We start from the raw sequence: 22,170 nt of genomic DNA on the forward strand, positions 1-22,170 counted from the left end.
GACTTGTGCACAGAACTTGTCTTGATACAACCCTGCTTAGCACTAGCACCCACAGAGCACATGCCCAACCACCCTATGTCTGCCAAACAAGAAACCAGCAACGGCCTAGGCCAGCACAAAGACTGTAGTAGGTTAGGTGCCTTCTATCTCTTTGGGTCGACAACAAGTATTCCAAGTGCAGTATTCTTTACTATATGCACTGTGGTTGACAAAATGTGACCCTGTGTTCTTAGGAAGACTGCAAAACAGTGTAAAAATAAGTCATGGAAAGTCAGTGTGGATTTTCTCATTCACAATTAATTATTAGACTGGGAATATACCTTAGTGGGAGAGTACCTGTCCAGTGTGTCTGAGGCCCTGTGTTTGATACCCAATACCACATCCCCCCATGCGTGTGCACGCGTGCACACACACACACACACACACACACACACACACACACAAACACACACACACACAAGCTCAAGGAATAGTTAGCAGAATTTTCTATAAGATATTGTAAAATTAGTAGTTCCAAATATAACATGCCTATAAACTTCCATTATTATGAGTTAATTTACTTAAAATGAGTAAATTGACTGAATTACTTCCATGTTGAGCACATGCTAAATTCTGTGCTATACTGTGTGGGATACTTAGATGAATAACCGTCACCAAAGCTTACAAGGCAAGCATACTGGTTATGTATATTGATATAGCCTGGACAATATGCACATCAATAATTCAATAAATTAACAGCAAAGCATGGTGCAAGGAAAGTAATAGATGGTAAGAGAAAAGTGAAGTGGAGTATTTATAAGGCATCAGACTGAGATCCATCAAGAAGGCTGCATCCACCATGGAGGCTGCTCACTAATGGACAGATCGGACACAAGAACAGTCTCATAAGGGGCTGGCAAGATAATTTATCAATTAAGGTGCTTGCCTGCAAAGCCTAAGAATACAGATTCAATTCCCTATTACCCACGTAACTCAGATGCACATGCTGACACATACATCTGGTGTTTGTTCCCTGCAATCTCTGGAGGCCCTGACACACCCATTCTCTTCATCTGTCTGTCCGTCTTTCTCTTTCTCTCTCAAATAAATAAATAAAATACCTTTTTAATAAAAAATGTCTCTGGCTGACAACAGAAATGATGCCAACTAAGGCATGAATGAGCAGAGGAGTGATGATTCACATTTGACACGAAGAGGATTCTCATCAGGAATCATGAGGATATCTTTTGTGGAATATGGTCTTTTGTTTGGAATATGAGATCCCTGGTGATATGCTAAAAAATTAGATTTAATTTAGTAGATACAGAAGCACACTGATTTTTTTTCAGTAAGTATAACTATGAAAAGACGCATGTCTACAATCCCAGCACTAGGATACTGACTTTAAGGTCATCCTGGACTATATTTCAAAATCCTGTCCAAATTGTTGTGTTTGTCATTAACATGAAAATTGGTGTGCATACTCGACGTGTGTATGTGGGTGTAAGCAAGGTTTTTCGACTGACCTGTGGAGTCTTGGAGGAATAAAGAGTGGAGAAAGGGTGGCACTTGCCTTCTGACTTCAGTTTATATACTCTTCTACACTGGCTGCTGCATAAGACTTCTGTACAGAAAATATACTACTTAAGGGGGAAAAAGTAATACAGTTAATCTCATGCATGTGCATTAAGAATAAAGCATGTAACAGTGGGAATAATCCTGGGGATGTGGAGAAGGGATGGAAAGGGGAAAAGAAAGGAAGGAGAGAGTAAAAGAGAAAGAGAAAAATACCACACCAAATTCTGTGATTCTGTGATTCTCTTCAAAATATGTCATCAGAAAACAGCAAGAAAGAATGGTTTGAAAAATTCATATGCAAATAAAAAACAGAATTTATTAACAAGAACAAGAAGATATTTTAAAAATATATGGAAATGCATCCACTGACAACCATCTTTAAATACTGATTCCTTCATAGTTAGCACTATAGAGTAACACCAGCATACTATATCTTCAGGACATCAGCTAGAAGAAAGAATATAAGTGTCTGTTTACTTTGACTCTCCTAATCTCACTGGGATCATAATTACTTCCCTGGGCCTTTTAATCTTGCTAGAATTAGAAGTGGCAACAATGCTTACGTGAGCATTTCATGAAGTCACTCCTTTTGTGGCTAAGGTAGGCTGACTCCACAAACACTGAGTCCATGACCCTCTTTAACTTTACTCCCTGAGACCAAGTAGAACAAGACAGTAACTTTCTCCATTAACCCTGTGAGTTTCAAAAAATGCATTCATCATCTTTTAGGTGTACCATGATATGACATTAGAAATTTAGAGCTTACAAGAGTAATTTACTTAAGCCAATATATACAAAGCATTTCAGATGAACCTTTTTAGGCCTTTTCAGTAATAGTAAACATATGGAGGGTCAATTTCTGTAATATCTACTAATGTAATTTTAGCTATTCATGTCACCTTTAAAAGTCTAGTAACTACCCACAGGCATGTTTGAGATCCATGCTGACATACCTGGCCTAGCTTACCTGAGGCTACTATTACTCAACACCCAGTTTTGTATTACTTCAGGTTTAAAGCTAAAGCTCATGAGGAGATTGTTTCTGTTGCTATGGAAATATCACTTAATTTCCTTATTAGTAGGTGCACAAATGCAAAGACTTAGCATGTGATTACTTCTGAAATTTAGCAGTCAAGTTGACTGTTCCTGTCTGAGGGAAAACTTGGTTTCAACACAGTTATTCAAAGTAAGAATTAAGAATTTAAACCTTTTTGCATTTTAATGTTTATGAATTGACTCCTGTATACAGGAGATATGAAATGATGAAACAAGAAACATACAGAAATCATTTAATAATATTCTCATGCAAGATACATGGACTCTATCTATATGACAACAAATTAAACTGAGTAGTAGTACTTATTTAAATCATAACTTCCCTCATGGTGATAAATAGTAAAAGACAGTAGTCATTTAAGAAAGGGCCACCTTATTCAAAATGAGGCTCTGGGCTGAAGAGTTGGCTCAGCAGTTAAAGGTATGTGCTTACAAAGCCTGATAGCCTGGATTTGATACTGCGGTACTCACCTATAGCCAAATGCACAGATGGCACATGTGTCAATCTGGACGGTTTTTTTACAGTGGGAAGAGGCCCTGGTGTGCCCATCCTTTCTCTCTATTTCTCTCTCTCTCCCTCCCTCCCTCCCATTTACCTAACAAATACAACGGATTTTCACTAGTCTTCAACTTTCCTGATCTGTAAACATTTGTTCTCTTCTAGAAACACAAGAAATTTGGAAAATTATTTCTCACATATTATGAGTTGAGAATCATTATCTAATAGCACTCATTTCTCCCTTTTACACATCTCAGAGCTCATACTGACTGTCCAGGACAGTGAAAACTAGAACACACATAATAAAGACATACATATTCCTCTGTACTGATAAAACTATTTCTGCTAGTAATACGTTTAGTATTGGTAAAATACCTAGTTTTGTCCAGAGATATGAAGCATGCTATAAAAGTAAGATATGGCCTTTTTCTCTTGCTGAAAGCATAACTTCAGAGAGCACTAGACTCATAAGAGTTAAAAATAAGTTTAGCAACCTTCATTTTTAAGATGTTGCCCAAGTCCATAATTAATACATGTAGTAGGGTGAAGAACATAGTTAAAAGGAATATTCTGGTGGTTTAAATATCATAAATTGGTACAAAGAGACAACAGAAATGTCCAAAGAGATGACAAGTTGACACAAGGTCACCCTTTTAATGTCTGGTCTGCCTACATCCTACAGTCTCTTATCAACTAAGTACCAGGTTCCTGCAATTATAGCTTGGTGTCCACAAAGGACCCTCCCAGCTCCTTCCTTTGTCATATATCTGTGGAATTTCTACCCCTTCCTCATCCACATTGTTGCCATAACCCAGAGAACTTGTGGGATATAAGTAGTAAATAATAGATGTCAGTTAGATTTCTTGGGGGTGTGCATGTGTGTACACCTTCACCAGACACCTGATTTCAGAGGCCAGAAGAAGTTATTGGGAGTCCTCCTCCAACACCATTCTGCCTTACTTCTTGAAGATGGAGTCTATCACTGAACCTGAAATCACCATTTTGTCAGCCAGACTAGCTGACCAGGGAGCACCAAATATCCTTCTGTCTCTGCCCCACATCAGCACTGGGGTCAAAGGCATGTATTATCATACCTAGTTTGTTGACAGTGCTGGGGACCAAACCTTGATCCTTATGCTTGAGCTCCAACTCACCTTTCACATAACCATCTTTAAAGCCGTAATACTGCCTCTCATTGCTTTTGTATGTTCTGTGTAAAAATACAAAGTAGGAGCTAGGTATGAACAATCCTAATTTCTTTCCTATAAGAGTTTTTGTCTGTATTGCCCATCCCCTTGACTTCAATATTTCAGTATCTTCATATAATTCATTTCTTTGTTTCCCAACAAATTTCTATCCTTTGTCCTTCCCCAACTTGTCTTCCTAAGCGTGAACAGTTAATGTTTCTAAAAATGTTTTATGATACCCCTGATAGCCCTTCATTTAATTGTCTGGTTTTAATTTTCACCTCTATCTTTGATCCAAAATTTCTAGTTTAATAACAGCAACACAAAACAGCACCTCTTTCATAAATTTCTAGTGAAGAGTAGCACCAGAAGTGCTGTAAGCTCTTGATATTTAGCCCTATCAACAGCAAACATCAGCTTCCTACCAAATTACTTCCAACAGGAAGACAAATGATAGAATCCACTTGCCTTTGTCTTGGCTTTTGTTCTGTATCCTTTACATTATGATGACACCAAAATCCTCTCACTTCTGTACAACAGGCAAGTTTTCTATACTTATCCCACCTCCTCCTTCACCACTGTATCACTGTATTATGGTGCTCTTACTACTAAGTTACAGTTATGCTTACACATTGCTCTTACTGATATGTATTTCAGTATTCAGTACTATTGGTGCCTGCTGGCTTTCTGCAAGCTGTCCAATGCAAAATATTTTTGATGGTGATGAAGTTCAATTTTTCTAACATATTTTCTTTGCTTGCTAGTACCTTCAGTGCCACAAATAAGAAAACAAAGCCTAACTCCAAATCAAGGAGATTTATATCAATGTTTTCTTCAGAAAGTTTAAGAGAGAGAAAGAGGGAGGGAAAAAGGGAGGGATGGAGTGAGAAAGGGAAAATTTAGGTTTGGGAAACATTTTAAGTTAACTTTATATATAAACTATAAACAACAGTCCACATTTATTTCTTTTCATATAAAAGTAAAGTTATTTTATTTATTTCAAAGACTATTTACCATTGAATTTTCTTTTCACCCATGTTGAAAAATCAATTAGCCATAAATATCTAGGTTTAGTTCTAAATTCTTATCTCTACTCTGATGACATAGCCAGCTGTTATGTCGATTTAAATATTACAGGAAGTTTTGAAATTGATTCATGTAAGCATTCTGATTATGTTTTTTTTTTAATGATTCTTTTGTCTATCTTTTCTCTACATATGAACTTTAGGTTGAATGTGTCAATTCCCTAAAAAAAATAAATAAATAAATAAATAAAGTAATTGCTGGCACATTTTGGTGGAAATAGAATTAAATCTGTAGATCAATTTGTGTTCTTGTCATATGTTTTTCTCATCAGCAAAAAAGAATGTCTCTCTATTTACTTGAATTTCTTTCACTGTTTTTAAAGATATATCATGGTTTCCAATATACAAAAGGTTTAATACCTTTGTATTACTAAATAATTGTACTTTTAGAATACAACTATAATAGAGTACATGGAATAAAACTATTTAGTTATCTTACCTGTTGAAACATTTTATAATTAAACATGTTTACAATAGTTGGTATAAAATATTTTAAATACATACTTAATAAGGAGCCTTTATTTCCTGTGTTTCATATATTATCTGACTGTAACTAAGAGCAAATACTTACTCTGAGATGAGTAAGAGTAAAGTATACCACACAGATTTCCAAAGGCAGATATTCATAAGAACAACAGCAAACAAAACTCTTTACAAAGTTACCCAAGCATCAAGAGAATTTCATAAGATAAATAGCTCTGTTTCATATCATTCAAGCAGTCTAGAACAGAAAATATATGTATGATACCAATAGTTTATTCATACTTAGAATGTTGTCATTATAACATAACAACCTTACTAGTGTAATTCTTTAAGGAAATACAAAACTATTACAGTTAATCATATTTTTAAACTAGATATCCAGTATTCAAAAACACATATGTAGGGCTGAAGTTATGGCTCAGTCAGTAAAATGCTTACCATCAAACATGAAGACCTGAGTTCAGGCCCTCAGCACTATGTAAGTACTAGGTGGGTGTGGTAATCCATTTGTAGTTCCTATGCTGGGGAAGAGGAGGTAGTAGATCCCCAGGGCAAGCAGGCTAACTAATTAAGGAGCTTTAGATTCAATTTAGAAACATTATCTCAATAAGTAAGTTAAGGAATGATCAGTAAAGATACCCAATATCAGTCTCTTGCCTTTACATATGCCCACATACATATGAACCCACACACAGTGAACAAATAGACACACGTGCACACATCTCTCACACATGTATATGCCAAAATATTTTGTGCTTTTATGAACCATGACTAGCATTTACTATTATTTTCCTAATCGCATTCAATATTCTACAGAGAAAAATACTTGTTTTACTACTAAAAATTTAATTTACATATTCTTAGCATAGATAGTAGTATCTTAACCTTGAAGATGCTATTAAGAACAAATGTGTGGTTGGAAAGATACCATAGTGGTTAAGTACTTGTCTGCAAAGCCAAAGAATTCCAGTTCAACTCTCCAGGACCCACGTAAGCCAGATGCACAAGGGGACACATGCATCTGGAGTTCGTTTCCAGTGGCTGGAGGCCCTAACATGATCATATTCTCTCTCTCTCTCTCTCTCTCTCTCTCTCTCTCTCTCTCTCTCTTTTTAAAAAAGAATAATCTGGGCTGGAGAGATGGCGTAGCGGTTAAGCACTTGCCTTTGAAGTCTAAGGACTCCAGTTCAAGGTTCGATTCCCCAGGACCCACATTAGCCAGATGCACAAGGGAGCACACCCATCTGGAGTTTGTTTGCAGTGGCTAGAGGCCCTGGCGCACCCATTCTCTCCCTCCCTCCCTCCCTCCCAGCCTCCCTCTCTCTCTCTCTCTCTCTCTCTCTCTCTCTCTCTCTCTCTCTCTGCCTCTTTCTCTGTCTGTTTCAACAATAAAATATTAAAAAAGAATAATCTGGGTTGGCAATATATCTCAGAAATAGAGCACTTATGCCCATCATTTAATAATTTTCAAGATATACATATGTACTGGATCCATGACTTGTATTATTATTATTAATATTATTATGAAATTGAACTGATGGTCTTCTTCATACCAGGCAAGAACACTTCCCATATCACTAAAAGAAAGGATAAATTAATACTAGTGTGTATGTGCAAATCCTAGCCCAGATGAATAATCACAATTCAAAACATTGAGTCAATTTCCTCAATTTGCATAATCATTGAAAGTTTGAATTTAAAGTAACCATTTTTCATGATACAAGAATATTATGAAAATAATATTAAACTTAAGCTTCCCATCAAATTTTTAAAAAGATCTATATACCAAAAATAATATATTTTTGGCCAGAAGGGGAGAGTACAAAACTATCTTTGGGGTACTAAATTGACTATGACATTGCTAGATCTATGACTCTAGAAATCCATGTTGAATGGAAGTGTATTGCAGTACATAGCAGCTTCAGCACACAAATAATGACAAAATAATACTTAGAGTACCAGATATCCGAAAGCTGAATCATTTGGGTAAATTTAACCTTATTTTTAACCTGAGTATTCTTTTAGGTATACCATCAACAGCAAAATCAGTGTTCACTCAATTTGATCCATCGTGTAGAAAAGTCGTTGCCTGAGCCTTGAATCATCACATGTAATATAATCAACATGAAATATTCAAAACTGCCTAGAAAATTTCTAGGTGAATATTTAGAAGAAAGTGTATAAAATTCCTATGTGTGTTACATCTCCTCTAAAGAGAAATTCACAGTTATTCAGGCATGGGTATTAATGTAGCAAATATATAAAGAATATAATTGAAGTGACATTCTCAGAATCATTTCATAAACAAAATATAAACATTATTTCAGATTTGTAGAGTATTTCAATCACACAAATTCTACATTAGATGTCAAATATTTTAAGTTAAAATTAGAAAAAAACTAAGAAAAAGTGAGCATTATATATTATCATTTTCAGTTATGCACTGTGAATTTAATCTATTGTTTTATCAGATCATCATTACAGAAGTTTTAAACTTGAACCTATGTCTTCATAAATACTAGCCAAATACTCTGCTGCTTCACTATATCCCCAGGTAATTTGTTAATTTAGCAATTTAAAAAAGGTCACATAAATTGGTTTTAAAAAGAACATGAGAAAAATGCAAACGTTTTGCAATAGTAAAGTATTTTCAACCAGGCTGGATGTTCGAAATATGTTATATTTTGTGACTGGACACAAAACCAAATGTGAAAATAAAACTGAATAATATCCATGTCAGCAAAATCCTAGTAGAAATGAAAATTTATTTTTAAATTTTTTTGTTGTTCATTTTTTATTTATTTATTTGAAAGCGACAGACATAGGGAGAAAGACAGATAGAGGGAGAGAGAGAGAATGGGTGTGCCAGGGCTTCCAGCCACTGCAAACGAACTCCAGACGTGTGCGCCCCCTTGTGCATCTGGCTAATGTGGGACCTGGGGAACCGAGCCTCGAACTGGGGTCCTCAGGCTTCACAGGCAAGCGCTTAACTGCTAAGCCATCTCTCCAGCCCGAAATGAAAACTTTTTTAAAAAAATTTCTCAACAGTGATTTACAAAGAGAAACTACATACAGGATAGTAATAAAGAACACATAATGAGAAAATACTTTCTTCTCTACCAAAAAAAAAAAAAAAAAACCAAAAAAAACTTGAACTTGACGCATGCAAAAACGAATACTAAAAACTTTATGAGACTCCATTGACAATATTATGAGCTGGATCTGAGAAGACAGCTTAGTTGATGAAGTGTTTTCCATACAAGTATGAGGGACTGAGTTCAGATCCTCAGCACCCACGTAAATGCTGGGTGTGTATGCTGGCCACCTGTACTCCTAGTGTTTAAACAGAAGAGGGGCTGGAAAGAATGTAAGTGCCACAGAGTAGAAGTAATGTCCAGAGGCAATGCCCTGCCCCTCAACAATGATTGGCCAATGCTCTCACATCTCATAACCCACAAAACTAGGGGGAATACCAATGATGGCACTAAGGAGGGCCCTCAACAGAATGGGGTCAGAGAGGAGAGAAATGATTGTACTAACATATGATGCATACATAAAACTTTCTACTTAAAAATATGCATTGAATACAATTTTGGTTAAAATGCCAATAATGTTATTTTTATGAAATATGATATCCAGATTACAATATACAAAATACAAGATGTAAGAAATTTTACAAGAAAAAAATCATTTGTTGTATATTGTGGCATACATTGCACTAAAGGAATGATAACTGCATAATTAGCTCTCAAATAATAACAAAATGCTTTATACACAGAGACTATAACCAAGTACTATGAATTAAAATAAAACAAAGAACTCAACCAAAAACATGTATACTACTTGTAACAGAGGCAAGCCATTGGATTAAAAAAAAAAAATCCAGGCTGGAGAGATGGCTTAGCAGTTAAGCGCTTGCCTGTGAAGCCTAAGGACCCTGGTTCGAGGCTCGGTTCCCCAGGTCCCACGTTAGCCAGATGCACAAGGGGGCGCACGCGTCTGGAGTTCGTTTGCAGAGGCTAGAAGCCCTGGCGTGCCCATTCTCTCTCTCTCCCTCTATCTGTCTTTCTCTCTGTGTCTGTCACTCTCAAATAAATTTAAAAAAAAATCCTCTCTGAAAATTAAAAAAAGAAAAGATTACACAAAGGAAATATGCTTCTTCTATATAATTGAACTTTTGCTTTAAAAATCTCTGCTAATCTCCACATATAACACCAACTCATAACCCAGTCAATAAAGGCAAGAGACATTGAGTGGGTTATGCATTGTGTAGACAATAGCAGATCCACTCACTCACTGTTTCTAAGAAGTGTGTTAATAACTGACCCAAGTAGAGAAGACATGCTCATAGAATTAATAAAAGAATAACTGAAGAGAATTTATAGCTGTTTCATATGCCATGGGTTGCTATGGATCAAACATTGATGAGTGTGTGTGTGTGTGTGTGTGTGTGTGTGTGTGTGTGTGTGTGTTTGTGAATGTGTGTGTGTGTATGTGTGTATTCTTTTATCTTTGAGACAATGCCTTGCCATGTAGTCCATGCTAACCTCAAATTCTGTCATTCTGCCTTACCATAACAAATACTGTGATCAAAGTTGTGCCCTATCGTGCCTGGCATTCTTGATTGTATTTTTATGCTACATTTTTGGTTGGAATTATGGTGGACAAGTAATTTACAGGGGAACTTTTCTGTGCTGAAGGTCACTTTCTGTTTCTTCCGTAGAAATCCTTTCTGCTGGTCTTCCTGAGGCACTGCGACTCATCCTCCAGGGTCAAGTTCAATGCCACCTGTTCTCTGTCATCTTCTGAGACTTCATGTCACTGCCTGCCAGTGGTTGCTGTGAGTAGCTTCTCATTGGGACAAAATATTGGCAAAAACCACCTTAGAAGATGATGGGTTTGCTTCAGTTTATAGTTCCAAGTTATAGTCAATCATAGCACCAGACACTTGAGGCAGCTGTTCATATCTAGTCCACAGTGAAGACATAGAGAGTGGCAAATGTTCTTTCTTGTAAATTTTTACAAATTTTAAATTATCTTTTATTGGCAAAGGGTAAAGCAAGAAGTACTTTCATATATGCAAGTGTGATATAATATCTTATTAATTTAAGAGCAATCTGAAATTAACTAAAATCTAAATTATAGACTATACTTATTTCCTGGGATAGCAATTTATAATTAAAAGCCCATACTTTCTAAAACTGAAGCTATTTATACATGTGACCAATAGGCTTCTATAAGGATATTCATCACAACATTGCTTGAAATAGCAAAATAACAGGAACAAACTGTATATGAAAACATGCAACTTCAACAAACTATGGTATAACCACACTTAAAAAGTTATGGTATATATCTTCATGAAACAGTAAGGTAATTTTTCTGAACTATGTGACACTGCGCTAACATAAATAGCATAATGTCACTGTTCAAATGTGTGTTTATGTAAGAGAATATGTGAGTGTGTGTGTGAGGAATAAACAGGTAATTTGACAGGGACTTCATGAGTCACCAGTCACTGTTCTCATGAAATAGTTGGTAATGGAAGACAAATCAACACAAACATTATACTCTGTAGATAAACTACAAACATAATTTCCAATAGATGAGATGTTACAATAATTTTATATTAGAATTGTATTATCATAGGAAATGCTTAAATGCATTTAGTGTAAAAATAAGATAGAAATAAATGTGATCTAATATGATCTTGGCTATGCTTTAAAAATACCACACTATATGATAAGCTCAAATATTCTCATGAGGGAGAAAGCAACTAGACATTTAACAAATGTGTGCTGGATATTTGGACTGCAGTGATTTCTTTTTCACATTTTCTTGTTACTTTTCTAGATATTCTCCAGTGACAGTGATATCACTGTCAGTGTTAAAGATAAACCTTGTTCCTTTGAAAGAATGTGTCTCCTATTGTTGCATTCTTGAGATCCTCCATGTAGATAATGCTTAAATATTTCCCTATTCTCACTTTTCAGCTGCTCACTGAGCTTTCGTTCTCCTGGATACAGTTTCTCTCCATCTCCCACTGTTGGAATCGCTGAACCCATCTCCCTTCTGGGTCCTCCCCATCCAAGCCGTTGGTGCTACATGTGGCTGAACTGAAAGTTAGTAATGCAAGGTTAACCTCTGCTCTCATGTGCATCTACTACATCAGTAGCGCCCCTTATCCAGTCTCTGCATGGATCCTTGACCTAAGTTACTGCAGAGTCAGCAGAGGGTACTATCATATTCCATCTACCCATCAGTCAGGAATATTATTTATATATTCTATTCAACTGTAGATTTATAAATTTCTATACTGTGTGTTACTCATGTATGGATCCAGGGCTAAGACTCTGCCAAAAATTAAAAAAGAATGGTTTTCCTAATTTGCATGAAAGTATTTGATAAATGGTTGTGGAAATTGCCTGATCACAGAATTTGTACAAAGATAGTGAGCAAGTTCAGAGACCTATCAACAGGAATTTAGAAAAGAACTCTTTTAGCCTCAGGATTGTAAGAGACATATAGAAAAAAAATAATAATAATTAAAAAAATCACAGCACAGATTCCTTCGTTTAAACAGTACCTGAAAATATCTTACAACAGTGAAGAGTAATTACTGTTTGGTTTCTTCCTTAACAAGCAAAACATGATTTTTTATTTTATTTGTTTATTTATTTATTTATTTATTTTTTTTTTTTGCCTAAGGCCTTGATTTCACAGATGGGCAAATGGCAATCAAGTTGCAGCCTGGCTTCCAGACCTTTGTCAACACTGAGTTTTGCCTCCTGTCTCACTCCATGGGCCCCAATATGCCTGGCACTGCTTGCCCACTTTCAATTGTTCCTTCTGATATATACTCCCTTGCCTCTATCTTACTTTTTGGACTGTGGAATAAATTTCTTCATTTTTCTTGTCCCAGGTTACCCTCTGACATCTATTTATACATACACTCCCACAAGAACAATCTGTCATTACTGCCTAAGAACATCATGGCAAACATGTAAATCTAATTGTAACAAAACAATGAGTCCTGCTTGCCAAACATTCCTTTCCCTTCATTGTTCTCAACAAAATTTCCATTCTGCTCATCTATTCCCCCCCACCAGCTTCCCACAACCATGGGCTTCAGAGAAAGGTGTCTCTTACCCAGCAGTTGGACCCTGATATGGTCACTCAAGTGCACCTTGATCTTAAGTCAACTGAGGAAGATCATGTGATCCAGTAAGGTAAAAGAGTAGGCTGCAGGAGGGCTTCTGGAAAGTTACCTCATTTTGTAAGTAGGGACACTTCTACTATGTAATGCCATGTTTAGAACTAAAACATTTTCATAAAACTGGCTGAGAATGAAGTCAACACCCTGCGGGGGCAGAGGCTAGATAGACATAGTGTGGAGCTAAGTCTCCATCTAACACCTGAGCCATTCATACTTAAAATTGCACTCCACACTTCTTTTCAAATGCATGTATGCGTTTCTATGGCCAGATTACATGTATAAATTTTAGTAGCACACCTCTGAATAAATATGTACCCCTACCACCACTACCATACACAATCATCATTGCTAACTATTTCAGAGCAGTAACTCTGAATGGAACTTGGAAAGATATAGTCGTTTATTGTGATGCTCTTAATAATAAAAATGTTATAAATTTTCATGCAAACAACTCTATATACTTTTTTTTTATTTCACCTGGGAAAATGGAATTTCTCAATTTATAGTAAGAATATCATTTAAATTGAGACCTATCAAAGTGTTTATCAAAGTATGATATCCCTAATATTACAGATCTTTCATATTCTTGATAAAATTTTGTATTGTCAGTCTTTATAAGTTAGTGATTTTAATGTTCATATAGTAATACCATATCATGAATTTTAAATTTCATTATTTTAGTTAATAAAAGAATAAACATAATTTTTGTGTTCATGTTTTAATTTTCATATTTTTCTTGTGTGAATATGATTTCAGATAGATTTTTAGTCATTTCAATTGAAGTATCCATCAAATTAACTGGAAAGAGCTCTATATATAGTGTAGATAAACATATATATATATATGTCATATATATATATATATATATATATATATATATATATATATATATATATGACCTAATATACAGAGTTAAGGGCATATAATGTGTTTCTTGAAGATCAAAATGTTGCCAACAAACTATTTTCTGTAAATGGGTATGCTTTATTGTTGTGTAAAATATTTCAAAATAATTTTAATTGTAATTTGTGTTTGGATTATAAGTGGTGGGGGGCACAGTCTTCTGTTATAGGATTTAGGTAAAGGAAGTCCTTGCTAAGCCTGAGGCACAAATGATAACCTTCAAGCATATATAAATTTTTAATAAACACTTCATTCAGAATGTGTCACACACTGAGAGAAATTCGTCCTTAAGTGGAGTTGGCATGATAAGAGAGGGAAGAAGAAAAGGATGAAGAAGCAAGAAAAGGGAATGCTCTTTAAGTTTCCCTTGGCACAAAGACTCTGAAGTAAATTTGAAATTTTATTGTGAAAAGGATGCATATGTTACTGAAATTTTATTTTGTTTGTTTTTCTTAAGTAGCACTTTTTATTTCAGAAGAATAAAATCAGGAAACAATAAAAACTATACTCTTGTCCCTTGAAATTCAAGTGAAACACACGTGTAGAACTACAGAATGTTGTAGCTAAACAGCTATATGCCAGCCAGCCCATGAGACATACAGTACAAATGAAATAAATAAGGCTTAGGGAGTTTGAAAATTGTTCAATCTCATAACTTGTATTTGACTGAAAACCTAGGGGGAAAAAACTTTTGGATTTAAGGGTTCAAGGTGCTTATGAAGGCATCTCCTCTTACCAAGATGTGTCATGAAGAACACATCAATAAGATGCCTACAGAACAAATTCATGTTAAGCAAAATGATGAAAAGTCATGGGAAACATTAAGGTATAAATAAACATGATTTTTATATTCTTCCAGAAAACAGTCTAGTATATACTTCTTCACACAATTTCTGAAAATGGGAAAAAATCAATATTTTCTGCAAAAGTACACTACCAAGGCCTGAAGTAACTGAAAGTTATATGGTTTAGAGTTGTGAGGTATCCTTTCCCATAAACAGCTGAGGAAAGCAGTGCCTTATGAATTGTTCACAAGGCAATTCTAACCCCACAAAGGGATGCAAATGGAATGCTGATGTTTAGCAATGAACTTAAGTTCCTATGAACTAAAATAAACTTGGGTGACTAAAGTTTTAGCAAGTTCTCATTTAGTCATAAAATAGGGTACATCAAACTTTTATTTCATTTTCACAATCATTTTGGTTTCTGGTTTATGACAGAACAAACTGTCATTTCTCCACAAAACGTGAACTTTGGTTTTGAAATATCAAGGTGTCATCTGAAGCAAGATTCTGCATTTACTATAGATACATAGTAAACAATATAGGTCTATGTTGCACAAAATGTAAAGAACCTTGCTATTATTTTTCTATGGTGTTCTACTACCCTTAAGATTATAGAAAACTGAACTCTTTTTTATCCCAATCTAGGGACTGTGGAGATGGTTCACTGGGTAAAATGCTTGCTATTGAAGTGTGAGTACCTGAGTTTAGATTGCTAGAACCTGTGGAAAATGCCAGTCATGGTGTTGCATGGATTTAATCTCAGAGCTGGGAAGGCAAATAGGCAGATCACTAGGGTTCATTGGCTAACCTGGCTAGCCACATCGGAGAGCTCTAGGTGAAATGGCAGATGTTGTCTCAGAAATATTAGGTGGAGAATGACTGAGGAGAACACTCAGCATCAATCTCTGGCCAATACATTCACATGTTCCTGTTTACCTGCATACACATGTGCACCAAAACACATATGAACAATGACACAACATACATGAACACATATACACATCACACATACATGCAGAGATATTTTTAATATAAATAAACCTTATGAGGCCTGTGGCATGTCTACCCTTTGAATGTAAGAACACTGAGGGGCAAGTTCAGCTATTGTTTGACATGTAGTTATGACCATCTCAATTAGGTGGCGTAATCTGCCTCTTCCTTCTATAAAAACAGCCAAAAAATATAATTGTCAGATAGTAAAAAAAGAAAAAAACAGCATGATACTGAAAAATCAGTATATGATTTTACATTAGGTTTTTATTCATTCAGGAATTACTTTTAAAAACTGTTCATTGATGGGCTGGAGAGATGGCTTAGCGGTTAAGCGCCTGCCTGTGAAGCCTAAGGACCCCGGTTCGAGGCTCGGTTCCCCAGGTCCCACGTTAGCCAGATGCACAAGGGGGCGCACGCGTCTGGAGTTCGTTTGCAGAGGATGGAAGCCCTGGCGTGCCCATTCTCTCTCTCTCCCTCTACCTGTCTTTCTCTCTGTGTCTGTTGCTCTCAAATAAATAAATAAAAAATTTAAAAACAAAACAAAACAAAAAAAAAACTGTTCATTGAAATTCATACATAATTTGTTTCAAAACAAGTATTACAGTCAGGTTTGCATTGCTGGCAGAAATCACCCAACCAAGAGCAGCTTTTGAGAAAAAAAAGGGTTCATTTTGGCTTACAGACTGGAGGGGAAGCTTAATGATAGCAGGAGAAAATGATGGCATGAGCAGAGGGTGGACATCACCCCTGGCCAACATAAGGTGGACAATAGCAACAGGAGAGTGTGCCAAACACTGGCATGGGGAAACTGGCTATAACACTCATAAGCCTGACCCCAACAATACACCATCTATAGGAAGTTTTCATTTCCAATTGACATCAGCTAGGGAACCTAGCGTTCAGAACACCTTTATGTATGGGAGACACCTCAATCAAAACATGACAACAAGTAAGCATGCATTATATTAATATGACAACAAAACTACAACAAATTCCTAAATGAATAGGCAGACATAAATTTTCAGGCCAAAAGACACAACAAAATACATTCATTTTGTCTCACCCTTACCCCACCCACATGTCACTATATCTTCTGAATGAAACATTTCTTTCACATACACAGATTCATGTTGTCTTTCGACATAAAAACTAATAGACGAAGAACTGTGTTCATAAATCAGGCCTTTGAATCAAGAGGTGTAATAACACTCCTTTCCACAGTTAAGCCTTATGATATTAAGATTTGTAAAGTCATACTGTTCCCTCATGCTTTCATAACATGGGCTATGTAATCACATCAAACAGGTATAGGATGTACATTTGTGGTTGTATTTGAATTCATATAGGTGATAAAAATTCATTTATAAGGAAACTAAAGTGCCTAAAACTAATTTATTTTCAAAAATACTTGGTGCTTTAATGTAAAACTGAGTAGAAATGTCACAGCTGAATTTTTTATTTAGATTTAAAGTGTCTGATATCCAAATAGAAAAGACAAATACTACAGGTTCTACTCTTAGCTTTTGTAAGTATGTTAATTTTCATGACTAATATAAGTTAAGATGATATCCACAAGATAAGTTCCATGTATCATTAGAACTACAAAAGTAAACAAAAAAAGAGCTTTTATTACTTGAGATACAATTGTGAAATTACATCCACTATTTAAATGGATTAAATATAAACATTGAATATACTGCTACTTTAAACTTGCAGATATATTTTCCTGGAAATCTACTTTTGGATGAAAGAATTCAATTCATAATATTTGTGCTGTTAGATAAATATAGCATGGAAAAATCTGAAAATATATTTTATTAATTGTAACTATTACCCAAGTACTAGTAACAGACATAGTCTCTGAGAAATTGTCACCCCATCCTCAGCAAACACTAACTTGATCAGGACAGTCACTCTGTTATCATTGCATAGCCATTTCCCAATAAAACATGTAAATATCCTAATGTGTTTAGAATAGCTAATAATATTGCAAACCAATAAAAGGGGAGTTTAAAACTAGGTAATATCTGCAATGAAAATATAAAGCTCCTGGAAGTGTATTTACCTCAATAAGCACTGATTTCATATATGCCAAAACAAAATATTATTTTATTTTCTCCAAGATATATCCCTAGAATGTCCATAGTTAAGGGAAAGGAAAGGTGAGGTGTAACAATCATGATATTTTAAATCTTTATTGGCTAGGACAGGTCAGATTTTTCCACAGCCTTGAATTTTGAGTCATAAACATATAAAGAACAGACTGGGTGGGTCCTCACTGTGTTACAGACCTTGGGTTCTGTATCTTGAGATAGGACGGGGTACTAAGCATGAAAAATGCTTGAAATGAATTAAAACAAGTCATTTGGGAAGCTGAGCCTTTAAGTGATAAAGTGGATCTCACACTAAAGTAAATTGACTTATTGTGGCAGTGTATTCACTCTGATGCTGTTTTAAAGACCTTCCAATACATTCACCAGTATGCCATACATTCCAGGAAACATTCCAAACACACCTTGCTTCATCTTCTTTCCCTCTTTCTTCTTCCCCCTTCCCCCTGCTTGCTCATGAGTGCTCCCACTCCCCCACCCCTCTTTGCTGCAACTCTGGTTGTGGTACCAGCACTGCATGAAATCCTTCCCAGAGTTGCAATCCAAACCCAGTGCTCCTACTAAACATATTTTTTTTCCAAGCACATGGATATCCTTCCCCTTCAGAACTCCTCTAATTCTACGCTTTCTCCCATCCTTCCAGAGCATATCAACAAACTATCTTGGAATGGTTTCAAGCTTTTCCTCCTAATTATAATTCTTTCACAATACATGCTTTGCACTAAGTACTGTACAAAACAAAATCAACATTTAGAGAAAATGTGATGAATCAGAGTCTATCATGGCTGTCATTTTATAGATGATGAGCGAGATTTAAATAGCACACAGTGACCAAAAGCTCCTAAGCAGTAGAGCCTACCTCCACATCTAAGCTCGCAGTCAAGATCTTGCTCTTTCCTACTGTGAAATATGACCTCATGCAAATATCTGTTATCGCCAACTAACCTGCAGGCTGAGGACAGAGATAGTGTCTTTTACTTCTGTGGACTCCTTTCCAAAAGCTCATACTACTTAGCACCAGTTAGTTAAGGTGTTAAGAGCTTGAAGAAGAAGGCATAGAAAATGAATTCAAAATATGTGCTATGCCTAGAGGATGTTCTACCGAGTCTTTATTTTGTCATATAATCTTAAATGTCCTCTAACTAAGGGCATAAGCTTCTGGAAATGAAATTCTTGAAAGGTCAGGACTTACATGAACAACAACAAAATTAATCATGCTGATCTTCTGTGGTTTGGTTTCGTTTCTGAGGTGCTGTGGATCAAGCCCAGGGACTGGAACATAGTAGGCAGACTCTGCCACTGTGCTGCAACTGCAGCCACATTAAGCTGCTATTTTCGTTGAGACACTGGCTCTCCTTGCAATTCATCCTTTACTAATTTTCTCATCTCTCTTAAAATACTGATGTAAAAATGTTTACTTTTCTATGTTAACAACTTACTTTGTTCTTGCAAAGTTGGTAGATATTTATAAACAAAACAGACAGATAAAACATGGTTTTCTTTCAGAGTAAAGTACAGTGTTCGTATCTGGGACATACTCCCTCATCACTCTGTGCAGGAAAATTGCAACAAAGAAAAAGCAAAGCTGACTAAGGGACTGTCACCTCCCCACAAACAAAATTCCACAAAAGAGTAAATAGCAATATATTTAGGAACAAAGACATATAAAAGTAAATCAGAACAAAACTAACTTATAATCCACATGTACAATTATCACATAAGCTTCATGATAGTTCAGGAAAGAAGCACTAACAATACAAATATGCCTACATGCAAGTTCACTGTTAACTACTGTAACCATTAAACACATTCAGGATTGACCACAGTTCTACAGAGAATGCTAGTAACTGATAATCCAACCATGCCTCTGCCACATGGATGATGAACTAGCAAAGCCATTAATGGAAATAGCTAAAGGATAGCTAAAGGGAGAGGGCTCCATCATTCTGAATGCCACACACTTCTGCAACACTGGTCCACATAACTACCTGCATTGGCTATTCATCAAATCTGCACTTTATCACTTAGGAAGGCAATTCTCTTCATCCCCATTCCTTCTTTGCATTCCCATAAAATGCAAAAGGGCATATTACACTGCTAGGATATAATAATTTCAATGAAAAAAAGAAATCAATAATTTACTCCATACTATAGCTTTTATTTTTTTTTAACGGTTTTTTTTGGTTTTTTTGTTTTTTTTGTTTTTTTTGTTTTTTACTGGCAACTTCAATCCAATTTTGGTCCCTTTACACACATGTCTTAAGTGCAAAATATAGTTCTTCTAAAGATAATAAGGTTTAGATGATAAATTTTAAACAGAACATAAATAGAATAAAATAGACACATTTTAGTACTCATCTTTTATTTACATGCACACTCTTAGATCCATCTAAGACAAATAGACTAAACCCTTGTGGGTGCCCTCCCATGTATAAACTTTTCAGCAACAATATTTGTAAAGAGGAGAATGTCACAACACCAGTAAGGGGCTGAGATGTCAGCTAAAGGAAGCAAAGTCAAATATTCTGCTTGGTGGAAATAGGTGAGGCAGAGAAAACACTGAAACTTTAGTTTTAACAATCATCCCTGGCGCTAATAAAACTTTTCTGTGAGTTTAAGCCATGGAATAAACACAATCATGCAGCATATTGCTCTGCAAACATCCTCAGATTTGCTATAAGGTGGATGGAAAGGAATCAGAGTGCCTGTCAAAGCCTATCAGATAGCTACTGCTATCCCAATGGCATGCTTACACCCCAGTGAAATTCAGCTTCATTTCTCCAGATATTACCTAACCATCATCATCCTTCAGAAGCTAACCCACAATGAACAAAAGTAAATCTCTCTCTCCACTCCTCTACTTCTCATCTTCCTAAGAGATTCTACCTGGGTGTTTTTCATGCTGATCAAACACTCCGTGGATATGCTTGGTGCACAAGCATTAAAGTTGAGAGAGTTTCTGCCTTTGAAGTAGGTAGTGACAGGAACAAGGACACACAGGTTCAATTCCAAATATTAGGCGGGTGGTTTGAAAATGCCAATCCAAAGAGGCCTAGGGGAAAGGAAAAAGGCTTTCACTGCCTCCACCCTTCCTCTCCCCTCCCCTCCCCTTTCTCTCTTGTTCCCTGATTCTCTTTCTCTTTCCTTGTGGTTTCTCATGGAGACGACCATCAAAGCAGAGAATGCTGGGTTTTAAATTAGTGTGATACACACTGGGAATATGTAATCCCAGAAAGGGGGAAAAAAACGCTTTAGAGAAGGGTTAAGGGGGTTGTTGGCAAAACGTCTAAGTGACAACCCTCCCAACCCCCACTCTATACAGTACATATCCATAGATTGATCCTGGAACCTCTTCTTTCAGTTTCGGACTCTATCCAACTTGACCCTTAAACCCGATAATTTAAGAGACCTGCAGGGCATCCGCTGTACACCAGTGTCTCTCTTGGTACATGAGCCCAATTTTCTGAAAGCCCCCTGAATATAGACAGTTGTAGCAGGCAGGGATGCTCCCACTCTCCCGCTAGGAAAAGGATAAAGATGGGGGGGGGGGATGAAAGAGAAATGGAGATGTGACGAATGGGGTGCAAACTGAGCTGGAGGGCGGCGAGCGGCTGAAAGGAAGGCAGGGAAGAAAGAAAGGGTGGGAAGGAAGTAGGGCTGGGAGAGAAGAAAGGGATGAAAGAAAGGCTGGAAGGGAGAAAGGAGGAGAGAGGAGAGAGGGATGTTGGGAAGGATAAGGGCGGGAGGGCTGGGGAGCGGGGAGGGAGGGGAGGACTGAGAGATGGGAGGGAGACAGAGAGGGAGGAGGCAGGCAAGGATGGAGGATGCTCAGCCCAGGACTCACCTCTGTGGGTCGGTGGGAGTTTCTCTCCTCCTCCTCCTCCTCGCTCCTTTCCAGCAGCTGGCGTGGGAAATCACAGAAGCTGACTGGAGAGGCGGTGGCGGCGGGGACGAGGGCAGCTGCTGCAGGCGCCTCTGGCCGCGGCGCGGTGCCGCCTGCTCCGCCCGGGTCTCCGCCTCACTCCGGCTGCCAGCGAAGCCGCTCCCCCTCCCCCGCCCTCCCCGCGTCCTGCCCAGGCGCGAGCGGCAGCGGCCCGGATCGCCGCTAGGGGAGGCGGCCAGAGCGCACGCGCAGCCGCTCGCTCGCTCGCGCGTGCCCGCGGCACGGCCGGCTGGCTGGGGCAGGGAGGCGCGGGCGCGCGCACCGGAGAGCCGGCGGGGCGGGGCGGGGCCGGCTGCGCGCTGCAGGGGGAGGGGAGGGCGGCGGGCACCCGGAAGGGCGCAGGTGCCGTCTC

The 22,170-nt window shown here is 37.3% G+C and overlaps 1 protein-coding gene across 3 annotated transcripts in view; it reads right to left on the reverse strand.

Annotated features, from left to right (window-relative positions):
- The window catches only part of Ctnna2 (catenin alpha 2), a 1,209,750-nt gene extending 1,187,858 nt beyond the window's left edge, over positions 1 to 21,892 (reverse strand). For 2 of the 3 annotated variants that reach the window (XM_004660539.2, XM_004660538.3), the window contains exon 1: positions 21,720 to 21,892. The gene's annotated coding sequence lies outside the window, so the exon portion shown is untranslated. Of the gene's footprint in view, positions 1 to 20,761; positions 20,928 to 21,719 lie in introns of all 3 variants that reach the window. The other variant, XM_045151911.1, reaches the window with a different exon arrangement.
- Positions 21,893 to 22,170: the final 278 nt, after the last annotated feature.

The sequence above is a fragment of the Jaculus jaculus genome, chromosome 6 (assembly GCF_020740685.1).
Source record: "Jaculus jaculus isolate mJacJac1 chromosome 6, mJacJac1.mat.Y.cur, whole genome shotgun sequence".
NCBI classification, from domain to species: domain Eukaryota; kingdom Metazoa; phylum Chordata; class Mammalia; order Rodentia; family Dipodidae; genus Jaculus; species Jaculus jaculus.